This window comes from Vidua macroura, chromosome 27 (genome assembly GCF_024509145.1).
Source record: "Vidua macroura isolate BioBank_ID:100142 chromosome 27, ASM2450914v1, whole genome shotgun sequence".
Taxonomy (NCBI): domain Eukaryota; kingdom Metazoa; phylum Chordata; class Aves; order Passeriformes; family Viduidae; genus Vidua; species Vidua macroura.
In genome coordinates this window covers 6,312,700-6,331,349 of record NC_071597.1, presented here as the reverse complement: position 1 = coordinate 6,331,349, position 18,650 = coordinate 6,312,700, and the positions used below count along the sequence as shown (strand labels likewise).

Below are 18,650 nucleotides of genomic sequence, written 5' to 3'. Positions count from 1 at the left end.
CTCCCGAGGTTTCTTGCATTTGCCAGGCTGCAACGTGCCCGCTCCTACCAAGAGCTGGGCAGGAGTAGGCAGAGAGCACGGCCATCTGCCAGCAGGTTGCAGCTTGCCCAGGAAAATGCAGTGTCCTTGGAATGTGCAGCAAATCTCATTTCCTGGCAAGGTCGGGCTAAGTGAGCAGTGCTGGTACACTTTCTCCTTGAGAACTGGAGCGGAAAAGCTTTTCGCTAAGATGTAGGCGACTAGAGAGGCAGAATACGCGGCTCCGGAGCTGGCCGAAGGGAAGTGCCGCTTCCCGGCGTCTTTCGGCAGAAGCGGCGCTCCGAACCGCACCGCTGCCGCTCCAGTCATCTGTGCGCGAAGTAGCCGCTTCTTGGCCTCCGGGAGCCGGAGATCGCGGTAGCTTGCAAGAGGCGAAGAACGAAGCCGCGAAGAAGCCGGATTGTGTGCGAAGCTTGCAGACAGCTGCAGGACGGTGGTTGCTGCTCTCCTGCCTGTTGAATTCACTCTTGAAATGCCAATGGAAAGTGTTCCAGGACAACCTTCCTGAGTTTTTATTTTAGTTTTCATGCATCCCTCCTTGGAAAGTCCTGCTGCTCTCCAGAGGCTCCGAGATGCAGAGAACACGGTGGCAGCTGCTGAAAAGAAGGGCAACTGTGAGTTGGTCAAGAAGCAAGAACATAGGCAGCTGCCTGTGCTTGGAAGGAGCAGCTGCTGGATTCTTGCAATTGCCTTCAGAGCGCACAGAAGCCCGCTGCTCTGCTGCTTGGTTTTTCGCCTTCAGTCAATTGCACACTACTGAAGCTGAGGCAGGCTGTTCAGCTTTGCTGCTTTTCAGCATCTCATCTGCCCTTCTGCTCTGTGACAGCTCTCCAGGTTTCTTGCCTTCGCCCGGCTGCAACGTGCCCGCTAGTACCCAGAGCTGGGCAGGAGTGGGCAGAGAGCACGGCCATCTGGCAGCAGGTTGCAGCTTGCCCAGGAAAATGCAGTGTCCTTGGAATGTGCAGCAAATCCAATTTCTTGGCAAGGTCGGGCTAAGTGAGCAGTGCTGGTACACTTTCTCCTTGAGAACTGGAGCGGAAAAGCTTTTGGCTAAGATGTAGGCGACTAGAGAGGCAGAATACGCAGCTCCGCAGCTGGCCAAAAGGAAGTGCCGCTTGCCGGCGTCTTTCGGCAGAAGCAATGCTCCGGAGTGCACCGCTGCCACTCCAGTCATCTGGGCGTGAAGTAGCTGCTTCTTCGCCTCCGGGAGCCGGAGATCGCGGTAGCTTGCAAGAGGCGAAGAACGAAGCCGCGAAGAAGCCGGCTTGTGTGCGAAGCTCGCAGGCTGCTGCAGGACGGTGGCTGCCGCTCTCCTGTCTCTTTAATTGACTTTTAGTATGCCAATGGAAGGTGTTCCAGGACAACTTTCCTGGGTTTCGACGTAGTCGTCATGCATCCCTCCTTGGAAATTCCTGCTGCTCTCCAGAGGCTCCGAGATGCAGAGAACACGGTGGCAGCTGCTGAAAAGAAGGGCAACTGTGAGTTGGTCAAGAAGCAAGAACCTAGGCAGCTGACTGTGCTTGGCAAGGAGCAGCTGCTGGATTCTTGCAATTGCCTTCAGTGCGCACAGAAGCCCGCTGCTCTGCTGCTTGGTTTTTCGCATTCAGTCAATTGCACACTACTGAAGCTGAGGCAGGGGCCTCTAATTATCTGCTGTAATTAGTCCCTGGAGAGGCTTTGTCAGGAACAACACTCAGTGGGGTCATTAATGCTTCAAGGTACTTCATTTATTTTAAGGTACTTGGTGTTTCCCTGTTGATACACACTCTGTGAGAGGTTTATGCAATCATGGCCGCAATTATCTTCTTTAACGAGTCCCTTGAGAGCTTTGTATTGACTCTCAGTGGGGCTCATTAATGCTTTGAGATACTCAAGATTTTAAGGTACTTTGGATTTTCCTTTCCACACTGAGTGTCTTAGAGGTTTTTGTGCCATCCTGGCCTCCAGTTCTCTCCTCCAAGGAGTCCATGAGGAGCCTGTGTTGGGGATGGACCTCAGTGGGTCCCATTAATGCTTTGAGACAATGTTGTGGTTTGACATGGAAGTGAATTTCTTTTTTTCCAGGAAGTTGTGTCAAACCAATCAGTGGTCAGGTTTGGATTTTGGCACCTGGAGTGATCACGGAAAGTATGGACACACCTCTGAGAACACAGGGGGTTAAAAGCAAGAACTCCCAGGGGAACTGTCTCTTTGGTTCCGGTCGTCAGAGAGTGCAGACTCTCCTCTGCCCAACCTCAGGCTGGGTGGGGGAGGGGAAGCCATGTGGCCTTGTCCAGGTAGGCCGAGGGGCTGAAGGTCTGGAACCGAGCCAGCTCCTGGACGGAAGGGTGGAGAGAAGCGGAGATGCCTTTGTCCCCCCCCAAGAGGGAAAGAGATAGAGAGCCTGACGGCACCTGGAAATTTGCCGGTAGAATTCGCTGAGCCATGGGGGCTTTTAGCCACTCGGCACGAAGCTCGGGTAGCTGGTACATCTGAGGGTCCACCAGAAGAACGGGAGGGACACTCGGGCTGCTGAAATCCTGCTCGTTGATTGAAGGGTCGCAGAAGGGGCAAACAGGGAGACAACAAAGCAGAAGGGAGGCAGATTCCGAGAGCCCCGAAGGCCGGGGTGAGGATTCTTTTAACTGCGTAGGGGTAGGAGGGTTTAGCATTCGAGGGTACAATCGGGAGAAGGCTAAAGGGAGGGGAAATATAACATTAACCAGTGGGGAAAAGGGAAAGGAGTGTTCTTGGTGGAAGAACCAAAGGGAAAACGTGGAACAGAGAAGATTCTAGGCTAAGGGGCAGACTTGAACAATAACTGACAGGACAGGGGGAGGGTACAATTCTCTTCCAAAAGGGGGTGGAGAACTCATACAACTGCTGTTTCCCATGGCAACCCTAGACTGCCTTCCCCAACCCCTCCTCCTACAGGCAGAGGAGAAGGAGAAAGTGGGGGGATGATGCCCAGCATGGGAGTCGAGAATGCTGAGCAGAGATTTCAGCTGTCCAGGGAGTCTGAACTTTTAACCCTTTCCAAGAAATGAGGGCTTTGTAAAATATTACTCCTCCTCGATTTGTAGTGGAAGAGAGACAGTCTGGGACCTGAGATGTTAGAAGAAGAAATATTTAGGTGGGAGGAGATGATGGAGGTAGCTTTTAGCTGGACTTTTCTTGTTAGCCATAGACTGAACCAAAATCTCCTGCAGTAGAGACTGCATTTTAGGGGGATGCAGTGGTGACCCAAGGAGACCTGCTTCAGCAACCACCAGCGAAGGAATGGCAAGAACAGAGGAAAGTTGAGGAGGGAATGGTGATGCCCTCTGTCTTCAGGAAGAAGATGATCTCTGTTCTTGGACCCTCGGCCCCAGGGAAAAATGGGGGGGACTGTAGTCCCAAGATGAGAAGCTGAACTGTTGTATCTTTGGGTCTGTGGCAAAGCATCCTTAAAGGAGCCCTATGAGCAGTCTGTCCATGCACGGTGGTGAGAGCACTGTGACATGGAAAGGAGAGTGTCACACTGGCAGATTTTCTCTGGGCGGTTGCCATGTGTGACAGGGAAACACAGGAGGTGGCAACTGTGTTTCCTGGGGAGTCTGTGGTGCAAGAGAGACTTCTCTCTCCCTTGATAGTTTGAGTATTGATTATCTGAAGGGTGGTAATTTGATCAGGAATCCCGGGTGATGTTTCATGGTGGGTGTTTTTTGGAAACTGGGAGGAGGAGGGGTGTTTTAAAAGGTCTTCATCCTGGATTTAGTTTATGTGTTTTCTGTAGTAGTAGTTTAATAAAGTTTTTTTTTCCCTTTGTTATTAAGCTTGGGCCTGCTCTGCTCTGTTCCTGATAACATCTCACAGCATTTATTTAGGAAGGTGTATTTTCATGGGGGCACTGGCATTGCGCCAGTGTCAAACCATGACAGACACTTCGGGCTTTTCTTCTGCCTTGGACTCCTGGAAAGGTTTGTGCAATCCCCTCTGAGGCCCTGAGGTTTCAGGGCTCAGCTCCAAATGCACCACGGGGCTCATTAGGATCAAGCAAATCCTGATAAGCCATGGCTCTGCCTTGATTTCCCTCTGGCCTGGTGCAGTTCATCAGTAAGTTTTCCTACTACAGTTATGAGAATTATTTCAAAGAGCTTCTAAGAAATATTTATTCCTATTTTAAAGGGTATATTTTATTACTCTTCTTTTTATAGCAGAGGTGATGGCAGTATTCAGTGATTCATAGTGATCCAGGGATTCTCTTAAGAATGTCTGGCCTGCTCAGAGAAGCTGTGCCTTGAGATGTGACCCAGTGGGGACAACCTTGCTCCACATTCCCCAACCCATCTTGCCTCTCCTTACTCATCTGGGGCCTGCTTTGCTTGGAGAACTCATTGCACACAGCCAAAGAAGGGTTTTCTTCTTCTTTTTTTAAGCAATCTAAATCTCCCAAGTTGCCCACTAAAAACAGACACCCTCCTCAAGGGTGTGCCAAGACCAAGCTGCCTCCAAGGAGGTACAATTGCAGTGACACTCGTTGGTGCCGCCAGGTGCCATGGCCACGGCCACAGGCGTTCCTTAGTTTGGTGCCACGGCAACCAAGGCCTGGAGGCGTTGTGATGGTTGGTTGCCATGGAAACCTGCCCTGGGCCCCTTGCTCAGGGCTGCTGTCACTGCCCAGAGCCAGAGGGGATCCCGTGCTGGGGGCTTGTGCCACGGCCACCTGCCCTGTGCCGCGCTGGCCGCTCAGGCGCCGCGGAACCAGCAGCAAACGCCAGGGCCAGGGCCAAAGGCCAGGTCAGCCAGACAGAAAGGGGCTGTGCTGGGCACTGTTTCCATGTCAACCCTCACTGGCTGTGACACCTGGGTCACCTGTCCTGGCAGTTGCCATGGCAACCCAGCTCATTGGAAATACAAGGGTGGACAAAGGTTTTAGTAGGGCCTGTCACAACAGGACAAAGGGGAGTGGTTTTAAACTAAAGGAAGGGAAGTTCAGATAAGAAGAGATAAGGAGGATATTTGTGATGATAAGATTGGTGATACACCAGGACAGGTTCCCATGGAGGTGGTCAGTGCCCCATCCCTGGAAACATTCAAGTCCAGCTGGGGCAGGGCTCTGAACAACCTGATCTGCTGAAAGATGTCCCTGCTCATCGCAGGGTTTGGATGAGATGAGCACTGCAGATCTCTTCTCATCCAAACCATTCCAGGATTGCATGGGGAGAAGGGGATTCTCAGTGGACTTTGCTGGCTGGTCCTGGTACCTGATCTCCACAGTCTCTCCTATCCTACTCAATCTTCTTCATCAATGTTTGTTTCCTGCCTATTCTAAATTTCTGTTTGTGTGTCTGTGTGTGACTACTGAGCAGGGACAAGGAGGCAATGAGGCCCCAGGCCTGCAAGGGTCACTTGTCCCCTCCTGGACCCAGGGCCAGCAGCCACGGCCAAAGTGCTGCACAGGTTGGCTCTGTCAGGGCCTTGCAGCTGCTGCACATGCCTGTGCCCTCTGCAGCCCAGGCTGTCCTACGGTGTCCCTGCCCTGCGCCTCTGTCCCTGCAGGCTGTCCTCATCCCCCGGCTGCCCCACCTGGCTGGCCCCTTCCTTTGCTGACAGCTCTGCCTCCTGCCTGCCTCTGCCTGGCCACACAAAGCCTTGGGCTGCTCCAGGCTCCTACTGGGGACGTGCTGCACCGCAGCCCTGCCCTGGGAGGGAAATTCCTTTCTTCTGGTGTCCAGTCTGGGCCTCCCCAGCTGTACTTGGAGTCTTTACTTCCTTCTCATGCTTATGTCCTCTATGAAGAAAAGCTCCAGCCTCTCTGAAAGCACCCTTTAATCCCTCCCAGGCTACTCCTGTTCTGTCCTCAGTCTCCACACCACTGAGCCCAGAGCCCGCAGCCTCTACCTGCTGATTATGTGATGAGGCCTCCAAACCCCATCTTGGGAGATTTTTGGCTCCTCTCCAAGGTCTATGGAAACGGAAACTGTGATCAAAGTTATTTTCTCCCAGAACTTGCAGTGACAGAAGATGAGTCAATATCTCTAAACTGAATGAAGGTTGATTTTCATTTGTTAGAAGGAGGAAATATTTTACAATGATGAGAGTGGCAGAAAACTGCAACTGTTTTTCCAGATAAGTGGATACCTCATCCCAGGAATGCTCCAAGAGCAGGAGCTTTGTGCAACCTGACCCAGGGAAACCCCGTCCCCTCCCCAACAGGATGGAATTCCTGTTGTGTGGGTTCTCTTGATGTGCTGGGTGCCCTCACAGCGCTTCTGGCCAGAATGTCTGCTGAGGGCATCCAGGCTACTGCAGGGGCTGTGACCTCACAGCCATCACCATTGCAGCCCTGTCCCCTGGGCCTGGCTCTCCCCTTTCTTCTGCCCCTGCCTTGTCTCTGCCGGCATGAAGAGTTTTGTCATTAAGATCTTGTCCCCAAGGTGCTGGGGCCAATGGCTTCCCTGTCAGGCTCCTGGAGCAGAAGTGGCTTTCCAGAGCCCAGCCAGAAATGAGCCCTGAGGCAGCAGCTCTGCAGTGCTGGCCACCAGGCCGGCTTGCCAAGGGAGGCTTCTGGCCATGCCCTGCAAGCAGCTGCTGCTGCCAAGGTGCCTTTGGTGCCTCAGGCTCTGCCTGGCACAGCTCCCAGCACGGCACTCTGCCCTTGTGCCCGAGGCCTTCCCTGGGCTGGGGCTGGCCTGGGGCTTTTCCTGCAGCGGGACCTGCCCTGCTCCTGGCACAGGAAAGGCAGTTCCTGCTGGAGCAGGAGGCTCTGCCTGCACTGGGCTCAAAGAACTTCAGCAAGGCCCTGTTGCCTTCAAAATTGGTTCCCAGAGCACTATATTAGAATAATTGTTACAGCTTCTGGACTGTGGAGTAAATAACTCTGGTTAAGATCCTTCTGTCTAATCATGATCAGAATCAATCAGAGCTGTATTTATATAAATATTTCTGGTATTCCATCGTTAATCCTGTGGGACAAATTGCGTTAAGGTCCTATTCCACCTGTCCAATCTTTTACACCTTTGACAAATTGTGGGGCCGGGATTGGATCCAGTCACTCCCAGTCTCCTCTCTCGGGTCCTGCAGTGGTTTGAGGCTACATGGTGGCTGCTGGGTGTCATTTTCCACCTCATGACTCAGCAGGAGTTTCTCCAATAAAGAAATAAAGCTTTTGCCTGAAGCTCCCACTCTGCCCATGACAGGAACCCCTGTGATTGCCTGTGCCATCCTGGCTCTTTGGCAGCCTGGGGACTCCTGGGATGTCACCGTGGAGCCCCCGTGAGTGCCTGTGACAGATCGGTGCCTGAGAAGCCCAAGGTGCCCTGGGATGTCACCATGGAATGGCTGTGACTGCCTCTGACCACACGGCTCTTGACCATCCCCAGAAACTCCTGGGAGGTCTCCATGGAGCCCCTGTCTCTGCCTGTGACATTCCAGCTCCTGAACAGCCTGGAGACTATTGGAAAATCCCCATGGAACCCCTCTGAGGGCCTGTGACAAATCTGATCCTTAGCAAGCAAACATCACCAGGACCCACTGCTATGGTCAGTATCCATGGCAACCATCACCAGTCCCTGTTGCTATGGTCAGTTTCCACGGCAACCATCACCAGGACCCATTGCTATGGTCAGTTTCCATGGCAACCATCACCAACCCGTGTTGCTATGGTCAGTTTCCATGACAACCATCATCACCCCATGTTGCTGTGGTCAGTTTCCATGGCAACCATCACCAGTCCCTGTTGCTATGATCAGTTTCCGTGGCAACCGTCACCAGTCCCTGTTGCTATGGTCAGTTTCCATGGCAACCATCATCACCCCATGTTGCTGTGGTCAGTTTCCACGGCAACCATCACCAGGATCCATTGCTATGGTCAGTTTCCATGGCAACCATCACCAGCCCCTGTTGCTACGGTCAGTTTCCATGACAACCATCATCACCCCATGTTGCTGTGGTCAGTTTCCATGACAACCATCACCAGTCCCTGTTGCTATGATCAGTTTCCGTGGCAACCATCACCAGCCCCTGTTGCAATGATCAGTTTTCGTGGCAACCATCATCAGGACCCATTGCTATGGTCAGTTTCCACGGCAACCATCACCAGCCCCTGTTGCAATGATCAGTTTTCGTGGCAACCATCACCAGGACCCATTGCTATGGTCAGTTTCCATGGCAACCATCACCAGCCCCTGTTGCAATGATCAGTTTTCGTGGCAACCATCACCAGTCCCTGTTGCTATGGACAGTTTCCGTGGCAACCATCACCAGTCCCTGTTGCTATGGTCAGTTTCCATGGCAACCATCACCAGCCCCTGTTGCTATGTTCAGTTTCCATGGCACCCATCACCAGCCCCTGTTGCTATGGTCAGTTTCCATGGCAACCATAATCACCACATGTTGCTGTAGTAACTTTCCATGGCAACCATCATCACCATCCCCTGTTTCTATGGTCAGTTTCCATGGCAACCATCATTTCCAACCCCTATTGCTGTGGTCAGTTTCCATGGCAACCATCACTGGCCCCTGTTGCTATGGTCAGTTTCCATGGCAACCATGACCATCCCCTGTTGCTACGGTGTGTTTCCATAGCAACCATCACCATCCCCTGTTGCTATGGTCAGTCCCTGGGTAGCTCCATGGAGACCCCATGCCAGGTATGGTTGCCATGGACACCAGCTCAGGCCTGGAGCCACAGCCCATTGCCATGGAAACCATTGGCAGTCCCATCCCCAGGGTCATGGGATCCCAGAGACACAGAATTGGCTGAGCTGGGAGGGCCCCATCAGGATCCTCGAGGCCAACTGCTGGCCCTGCACAGGACACCCCAACAATGCCAGCCTGGGCCTGGCAGCGCTGTCCAAACGCTGCTGGAGCTCAGAGAGCCCTGGAGCTGTGACCCTTCCCTGGGCAGCCTGGGCAGTGCCCCAGCAGCCTCTGGGCAAAAACCTTTTCCTGAGATCCAACCCGAGCCTGCCCCGACTCAGCTGCAGACTCTCCCTCCACTCCTGTCCCTGGGCACCAGAGTGAAGAGGTTCCCACAGCCCCAGCCAGGGACCCGCTCCCAAGGCTGTTGCCGTGGCCACCAAGGCTGGCACCAGCTGGGATGCTTGGTTTCCACAGGCCGGGGTTCAGGAATGGGATTCCCCAATTTCCTGCTCCCACCAAAACCGTGCTGCCGCTCACTGCCCTCCCACCTCCCATGGAAAGCACAGAAGGCAAAGATCCTGGGCTGGGATGTGGTAGATAGGGACAGGCGAACGGAAAATTTCGGGATGTGACGGAAAGCAAGACCCTTCCCCCCTCATCCTGTAATAAGTAATCAATCACCCCTGAAGCATGCAGCCCCTCCTAACTTCAGTAGTTTTCCACTCCTTACTAACCCTAGCCGGACCCACCGTCCCCCTTTGACGTAGTAAGACCCCCTTGACTATTTAACCTCACGAGATGAGATAATAAACGCCATTTGACCATCCACCACATTGGTGTCTGTGCATGTCTGTGGCCCGAGTGACCGGGCGAGGCCGGGTCGCCGTGCTGTGTCTTGAAACCAGGTCGCCTGCCTTCTCCGCGGGAGGCAACACTGGGATAAGAACAATTTACTGGGAATATCAGCGAGACAAGGAACAAACAGGAACAGAAACCATATTGATAACAGAAGGGATAAGAAAAACTATTTATAGGGAAAACTACATCACCACCAACCGTCCCGTCCCAGCCACATATTTCCTCCTGCCTGGAAAGGACACCCTTCTCCTCAGGGACAGAGAGAGGGAGTCCCTTTCCTGCCCCTGGCAATGACCTGAGTTGGGAGTGAATGTCATGACAGGGCCCTGGCCAGACCTCCATGTTCTTCACTCCCACATAATGCCATTGGCAGGGGCAGGAGAAGGTACAGGTGTCTTCCCAGCATGGATCACAGGGAACATGGGTCACCAGGGCTCTTCCCGGTGTGGGTTCTCCAGTGGGGGATGAAGCTGGAGCGGTGCATGAAGGTCTTCCTGGAGTTGAGGCATTTGCAGGGCTTCCCTTACCGGTGACTCCATTGCTTTCTGGTCAAGTTCAAGCTCTGGGGGAAGTTCTTCCCACACTAGGGACACTCGCAGGGCCTCTCCCCGGTGTGGATGCGCCGGTGCCTGACAAGTGTGGAGTTGTGCTTGAAGCCCTTCCGGCAGTCAGGGCAGCGGAAGGGCCTCTCATCCGTGTGAATCCGCTCATGCAGGAGGAGATTGGAGCTGGTCTGAAACCTCTTCCCACATGTGGGGCACTCGTAAGGCCTCTCCCCGGTGTGGATGTGCCGGTGCCTGACGAGGTGGGAGTTGCGCTTAAAGCTCTTCCCGCAGTCAGGGCAGTGGAATGGCCTCTCCTCTGTGTGACTCCGCTGGTGGCAGAGGAGATGTGAGCTGGTGTGAAACCTCTTCTGACACTCAGGACACTCGTAGGGCCTCTCCCCAGTATGGATGCGTTGGTGGATGATGAGGTTGGATCTGAAGCTGAAGCCCTTCCCACGCTCCCCACACTCGTAGTGCCATTCCCCGGTGTGGATCATCTGGTGGCAGATCAGGTGGGAGCTCTGCCTGAAGCTCTTCCCACACTCCAGGCATTTGTAGGGCTTCTCCCCATCATGAAGCTGCTCATGGACCACCAGCTCCGAGCTCTGGCTGAAGCTCTACCCACCTTCCTGGCACAGGGTGGGTCTTTCCTCCCCAGAGCACCCTGGGCTGGCTTTGCAGCCCCTCCTCCTGTGGAATCTCCGTGGCTTTTCCTTCCTGTTGGATTCCTGCACCATGGAGCCGCTCAAAACAGCCTCTGCCACGAGGTTCTGCTGTGGGGATTTGTCCTCCCTGGTCTCCATCCTCAGCTCCTGATCTGGGGGAGGAAGGACAAGGAGAGGATGGGATTTGCCTCTGTGCCAGAGGGAAGGGAAAGGAGATCCCCCCAGTGCATTCCCGATAGGACGGTGTCAGCAGCGGGGCTGTCCTGCAGACGGGGGCCGTGCTGGGCTGGGAGATGGAGCAGGAGAGAGGGGGAAAGGGGCACTGACTTCCTCCTCACCTGCCTGGTTGTCCCAGGGCACCTTTCTCTTCCTCGCAACCTTCTCCTCCATCCAGCCAATGTTTGAGGATGGGAAATTCTGTTTTGTGAGGAAAACAAGGGATAAGCACGTTGAGTTTTGTACTGGTTTGAGGGCAAACCAGGGGGAGAGGCTAAGCCAGAATTACAATTTAATAAGAAATTAAAATCAAAGCAATGATACAGAAACCCTGGCTGACACGGAGAGAGTCAGGATATAACCTGACACACCACTGGTCAGGGTGGTGGCAGCCATCTGATGAAATGGTGGCTGCAATCCTGTTGGAGTGATGAACGTGATTCTGTCAAAGCAGTGATCCTGCAAAAGGGTCTGGTCTTCCTCTGAAGGTCCAGTGATGGTTATGGAGCTCTTGTCCTCTGGGAATCCAGTAGGCAAGGTACTCCTGGTGTTGCAAGGGTGAGATTATATCCAGGTAGGAATGCTTGGTTCCTCCCCCTGGGCGGAGCATCCCACAATGGGATGATGTAATTTTATCGGTCCTGCAGTGACACTCAATGGCCCATTAACAGAAGATGGCCCCTGGAGGGCGTTATCAGGGCTGAGTCATGGAAGAGATAAAGAACACTGCCCCACTTGTTTATAACAGTTTATGAAGATGGTGACTGAAAACATACTTTTGGTTACATCTTACATTGTCACCTGAAGCAGTGAGGCAATCTCTGCTCAGGGTGGAGGGGTGAACACCACCCCCCCTACCCAAACTGGCTCTGGTGTAAAATCCCCACCCTGGGAAGGCCACACACACAGGGGACAATGTCACACTTGCCCTGCCCCAGGGGAGGTCTCTGTCCCTGTCACTCCCTTGCTCTCCCCCCGTTTCTCCTTCTTTCCATCTCTCTCTCTACCTCATATTTACTGTTCAATAAAATCCACTTTGGATTCAGTCTCCTTAGCACCTTAACTGGGGCAGAGGCATCTCTCTAACAATTTTATTAACCAGATTGTTGTGGGTATTCTCAGCTCAGTCAGAGAGAAAGGTTTTCTAACCAGGCGACAGCCTGGGAAGCAGGTGGGGAGAGAATGTAAATAATTCTCTAATCTACCTTGTTATTCACATTGTTTATAGATGTGTTCTGCCTCTGTGCGTCATTCACTGCACACCAATGCTGTGAAGTGTTTTTACTCTAAGACCAATGAAATTAGTCTGTTCGATGTTCTCTATATATAGATGGGTGCATTTGAAATAAAGGAATGAGTTCATTTTCTTAGCCTTCTGATCTGGAGTTCTCTGTTCCCATCCTGCTCAACAGCGTCAGATTGTGATATTCTTTTGGCACAGTGAGTTCAGGGCACTGTTGTCTGACACCAAGTGCCTTTGACAACAGCATGGTTCCCTCCTCTGAGGAGGTTCTGGTTCTTTCTGGAGGAACTCTTGGAAACTTGGACGCAGCTTCCCCTGAGCGACTTATGGGAGAACTTATGAGGAAAATGGCTGTTGTGGCTGGCCAGTGCAAAGAAAATATTTTGTTGTCCTTCCTTGAAAAGTTTGTTCAAATCACTGGAGGAAAGGGAGCAAATGATATCAGCAAGACTGACAAGGATCATTCATCACAATGTGAGGAAAGCAAGGCTACTCAAGTCCTACAAGAAGCCCAGCTCAAGTAGCTAAATTCCCAAATAACTCCCAAATTCACAGGCTTGGGGGCTTTGCCAAATGTGAGAATCATTATTTTCTTTGTCCCTGTCACCTTTTTGACAGATACACTAAGCTTTCCCTTCCCTTTTATAATCTGTATTGGGCCAAATTTCCACTATTCTTTTATCGGAATCTGCCAGCAGCTGAGCTGGAGCTGTGCAGGAACCGATGAAATTTGGAATTGCTACAGAATTGCTTCTGTTGTCGGTTTGTTCATGTTTGGGATTTGTCTGCGTTTCCATCACAAGTGACTTGTGGGAAGAGCAAATATTCCTCAAGGCACATTATGTAGGCTCAAGTTTGATTTCTGCCGAGTTTATTTTGTCCAGTGCCCTGGGGATGCTCGAGGGGTCTCTGTGCCTCTCGCCCTGGGGGATGCTTGGGAGGGGCTTGGGGAGGTTGTCCCTGCCCCTGTCACCCCAGGCCATTCCCCATGGGGTCTCCATCGTTTTCACTCCAGGGAATTCCTGCGGGGGTCTCCCTCCGTCTCACCCTGTGCCAGGAGAGTGCTCATGGGAGTCTCTGTCTCTCTCAGCCCAGGGGGTCCTCGGGGGTTGAAACAGGGTATTTTACAGGATACATTTAACAGGGTAGAATCCATTTGTATTTAGGTGAAATGTGCTGCTTTGAATCATTAGTAGCTTGCTAGCATAGGTAAAATATGCTGTTTAGTCTGCTAGTTCTGCTGCACTTGTAAAATCTGCCTCAGCTGAGAAGAAAGAATGTGAATTTCCAAGCTGAAGAAATAAGAGAGGCCCCTTGAACTTTGAAACAAAGAGGAAAAAAATCCAAAGCTGAGTCTGCAAGAGTTGAACAAAGTGACCGGAGAGTTCTCTGTACAAGGACTGTTCTCTGTACTAGGACTAATGGGGTTCCAGAGTCCATCAGGACTCAGATCTAAACTGGAAATTCATTGGGAAGAAGTGATTTGTTGACTTAATACCCCAAAAAATCTCACCTGCTCTGTCCAGTTGTTTCTTCTGGTGGCATCAAGCAGTGCTGCATGATCTTGGAGGTCTTCTCCATCTAAATAATTTCTTTCGTCACCCTGTCTAAACAACCAAAACTGGGGTGGAAATAAAGAAATTAAGCAAATAGATCTAAAGCTGCACCATTTACTAGGATTTGGGGGTGAATTTGGGGTTGGTTCACTGGAATATTTGGGAGAATTTGGGTGTTCTGAGGCTATCAAAAGCAGGGGACATGTCCACAATCTCATAGGTGTGCTGGCAAAACGTGTCCACCTGAGCCCACCTGTTCTCCAAGAATTCTAATTGTCTGTCCCAGTCCCTGGCCTGGGTCTCCCCATTTGGGATGTTCCCCCAAAGTGCCCAAATGGCTGCTGAAGTGCCCGAGCTGATCCTGGCTGTAAATGTTCCTGTCCACCAACGTCTCCTGGTCAGTGCCACGGGAGGTGGGAGTTTAGGGGCTCCTGGGGGGACTGCAAAGGGCTTCTGAGGGCATTTGTGGTGCTGGGAGGGGGCTTGGCAGGGTCTGTGAGGGAGGTTTGGGTCCCTGACAGGGCTGCATGGCTTGCAGAGGATTTGGGTAGGTCTTGGGGGAGATGCAAAGGGGTTTTGGTGGTTCTTGGGGTCATTTATCTTGCAGGGAGTAGTTGGGGGAGTCCTGGCTGGGAGCTGTGGGGTAATTTGAGGAGTCCGGGAGTGGCTGTGGGGCTGGGAGGGCGTTTTTGGGTGGTTGTGACTCCCCCAGACCCCCAAAGCTGCCACCAGACCCCACCCCCCAAGATACTGCCAGGGGTCCATATTTGGGCTCAACCTCCTGGCCCTGCAGAAGATATGGGGGGGTCCCCAGGGCTGTGTGTGTCCCCCCCCAGAGCATGTGTGACCCCCTCCCATCCCATTGTCACCCCCTTGTCCCTCCCCACAGGGCTCCTGCCCCAGCTCCTGCTCCCCCAGGAGGGAATTTGGGGAGGGGGCAGAGGGGGTGTGCAGCCCCCGCCGGGGGATGACCCCGGCCCAGCCCCTTTGTTCAGCACCAAGCTGGGCTCGGGGCCGCAGGAGGAAGAGGCCGGTGGGAAGCAGATCCTGCAGCTGGGACAGTGCTGGGGGTCAGGGCAATGTGAAAAACGCCAATCACTTGGTTTTTAAAATTTTTAAAGTTTAATAATAATAAAATGGTTATAAAAATAGTAATACAATTAGAGTAATCAAAATTTAGAGTTAGGACAATTACAAGACAATGAAAAGCAAAGAATTACGGACGTCCGGATGCTCTCGGGCACTTAAGCCACGACAAGCATGCCTTGTGAACAAAGGATTAACCTTAAAAGCAATAGCCTGTTGCATATACAAAACACTTCATGATTATGCATATATTTTATTTAAAACAAGAAATTCATATGGTACTTGTCAAAAAGTTTCTGTTAATCCCCAGGCGCCTTCGAGTCTAAGTCAGGCTTGAAGAACTTCGTTTCTGTTGATAAGGAAAACCATAAATTCCTCTTCTCTGGAAAATTTAGGGGTTTCTGTAATTGTTATCTCTGTGTGAAGAATTCCTTGATTATCTTCTTCTTTTCTAATAAAAAGAATATCTCACACACATAGTTTCTATTTTAACTACTAATGCTTAATTTTGATTACAAAACTACATTTACTACATTATTAGAATGTTAATACAGCATAACTTTCAGCATAATACATAGAGTAAATATCTGCATAGAGCCATATAATATGCATTTTTCACAGCAAGGTCCTGCCCTGCACACCTGGCTCAGGTGGGACCCTGCCCCGGCAAGGGACATTCCCATCCCCACGGATCAGGGCTGGGAGCAGCACTTGGAGCACGGACATGGAAATACTGGGAGCGACTGGGAGCACACTGAGGTTGTGAATTATTCCCCCCGCCTCCACCTTCTCAGGCTGCCCTGCCAGCTGAGAAATGCTCGCTGGGCCTCGGCCTTGGCCAACAGCCCCTGGGCTCAGCTCCTCTGGAGCTCATCACAAACACTGTTTGCTCCAGGCACTGCTGCTGCCCAACCAGCTCCTGCTTGCTTTAGGAGCAGCCCTGGGAACTGTTTTTGTTCCCTCGGTGGCACAACATCCCTGTTCTCACCCTGCCAAAGAAAGCTATTGATGCCAAGTGCGGCCAGGATGAAACATTGCTGGGACTGAAGCCCCTCTCTTGGGGCCCTACAAACAGCACTCCAAAAGGAGCCCCTTGCAGCTCTCCTGGGCCAGCGACTCCCTCTGAGTGGGGCCTCTCCAAGCCGGGAACTCTCCCGTTTGCTGCACTCGGGGGATCCCCAACAACGAGGGAGCCTGGGCTGATCCCCCCACTCCTCCAGGCTCAACCCTTCCCCCGCTGGGGAGATGCCAAAGCACCCGCAGGGAGCATTTCCCTGCCCTCAGGGGAATTTCTCACAGGTGCCTTGCACTGACTCCTTGTGCCTGTGTGCACACAGGAGTGCCTGTGCTCGGGAAATGTGGCAGAAATGCTGCTCTCTGAGGGGTCTGAGGGCCTTGGGTAGCTGAGCCAGTCAGGCCTGTAAGTAAGGTCAAATCACAAGGTGAAAGTGAAGTTAAATGCTGCTAAGAGTTGTTCTTTTGCTAAGTTGTTATGTTTAATATAAGTTATAAGATGAGTTAAACACTGTTAAATGTTATTCCTCTGTTAAATTGCAAAGTCATAGGTTATTAGTTAGGTAAAATGCTGTAAAGTGCTGTTCTTTTGCTAAATTGTGAAGTTAAAGTAGAAGTTAAGGTTAAGGTATGAGTTAAGTCCTGTCAAGTTTGAGCTCTGTTAAGCTTTTAGGCTGTATTCTTTTTATCCTTGCCCTCACTGTCCTTGTGTCACACACACACAGGGCCAGTTCTCTGATAATTTCTGGTTTGATTGCCTGGATTTTGTTTGGTTTTGTTATTGCTTTGTTTCCTTGGAGTGCCTGAAGTATCCAGTCAGGAGCAGAGCGACTCTTGCCAAGGAACTTGGCCGTGCTGTCACTTAATATTAAAACTAATCTTAATATTAAATTAAATGGTTTTTGCTGATCCCTTGCCAGGGGATTTTTTCAGCGCTCTCAAGCCCTCGTTGGTAACAGGGTGAAGGAGCCCTGGCCCAGGCTCTGGCCCTGGGGGACACAGGGACGCTGCCGGGGGGTCCCTGTCCCCCTGTCCCACCCCCCACGGCCCCAGCCCCCGTCCCCGTGTCAGGCTCTGGGGTCGATCTCGTGGAACATCCTCTGGGGGAGGCTGCGGCGCCAGGGCCAGGGGGACCCGGGGGGACAGGGGACCCCGCTGTGCATGAGCAGCGTTGGACTTCTCTGGGGGAACTGTGAGGGGGGCTGGGGTGGAGTGACCTCCCCAGTGACCTCACACAGCCCCTGTGATGTCACACAGCCCCTGTGGTGTCACACAGCCACCTTTGATGTTACAACCCACTTTGGGATGTCACACAGCACCCTTTTGATGTCACAGAGTGAACTCTGAGATGTCACTCTCTGATGTCAGAGTTGTGCTGTGATGTCACCGAAGACTGATGCCACAAAGTCACCCTGAGATGTCACAGTCTGTTCTGTGATGTCACAGCCTGCTCTATGAAGTTACACAGCCACCCGGTGATGTCACAACCCACTCTCTGATGTCACAGAACCACCCTCCATGATGGCAGAATCTGCTCTATGGCCTCCTTCCCTATTCTATGATGTCACAGTCCACTCTGTGATGTCACAAAAACCTCTCTGAGATGTCATACTGCCACTCTGTAATGTCACAGCACACACTTTGACCTCACAGCCCGCTCTATGATGTCATATAGCCATGCCATGATGTCACAGCCTGCTCTGTGATGTCACACAGTCCCCTCTATCATGCCATAGCTGCTCAATGACCTCACACAAAAAACCCTGTGATGTCATAGCCTAATCTGTGACCTCACACAACCCACTCTGGGCTGTCACACAGCCCCTCTCTGACATCACAGCTGCTCTGTGCCTCTGGGACACAGCCACAGAGGTGCTGCTGTGACACAGCCCCCTCTGGGACATCGCACAGCCCCTGCCAGTGCTGAGCCCCTCTGAGCTCTGTCTGTGCCCTGCTTGTGTCCCTGGCATGCCCTGGCAGTGCCCCAGCCCTGCTGGGCTGTGCACAGGAGCTGCTCCTGGCCTGAGCTGTCTCTCTGCAGCGCTGCCCTTGCCAGGAGCTGCCTCTGGGCCATGAGCCCGGCCCAGATCAGCAGCACAGACACAGCACCAGGACTTTAATGACCCTCTGGGGCTTTGGTGCTGTTTGCATCAGACCCAGTCCCTCAGAGTGTGCTCAAAGAACTTCTCAAGAACTCCAAGTGAGATTGAAACACTGCAGTTTCTTTTACTTTGAAGAGTGTGTCCCTGTGAGGGACACAACTGAGAAAGTGTCCCCAGGTTCCAATTAGAGCAGAACACTGGAGGCAGTGATGACAGCTGGGGACAAGCAAGGCAAAGGTGTCTCTTTGCTCAGCTCTCTGGTGCTGAGCAAACCTGGATGTGTTTCAGGAATGCAAAGGGCCAAGGCTGAGCCCCAGCCCCTGGCAATGCAGATCCTGTCCCTCCCTCCTTCCTCAGGGCTCTTCCTGGGATGGGCACTGGCATGTGGGGCTGTGCAATGCCAAGGGCAGGACCATGGGGCGGCCCCTGCCAGGCTGCTGAGCAGGGACAAGGAGGCAATGAGGCCCCAGGCCTGCAAGGGTCACTTGTCCCCTCCTGGACCCAGGGCCAGCAGCCACGGCCAAAGTGCTGCACAGGTTGGCTCTGTCAGGGCCTTGCAGCTGCTGCACATGCCTGTGCCCTCTGCAGCCCAGGCTGTCCTACGGTGTCCCTGCCCTGCGCCTCTGTCCCTGCAGGCTGTCCTCATCCCCCGGCCGCCCCACCTGGCTGGCCCCTTCCTTTGCTGACAGCTCTGCCTCCTGCCTGCCTCTGCCTGGCCACAC

At 52.6% G+C, this 18,650-nt stretch overlaps 1 pseudogene; it reads right to left on the bottom strand.

Moving 5' to 3' along the window:
• Nucleotides 1–10,024: 10,024 nt before the first annotated feature.
• LOC128819696 (zinc finger protein 239-like) lies at nt 10,025–11,101 on the bottom strand (annotated as a pseudogene).
• Nucleotides 11,102–18,650: the final 7,549 nt, after the last annotated feature.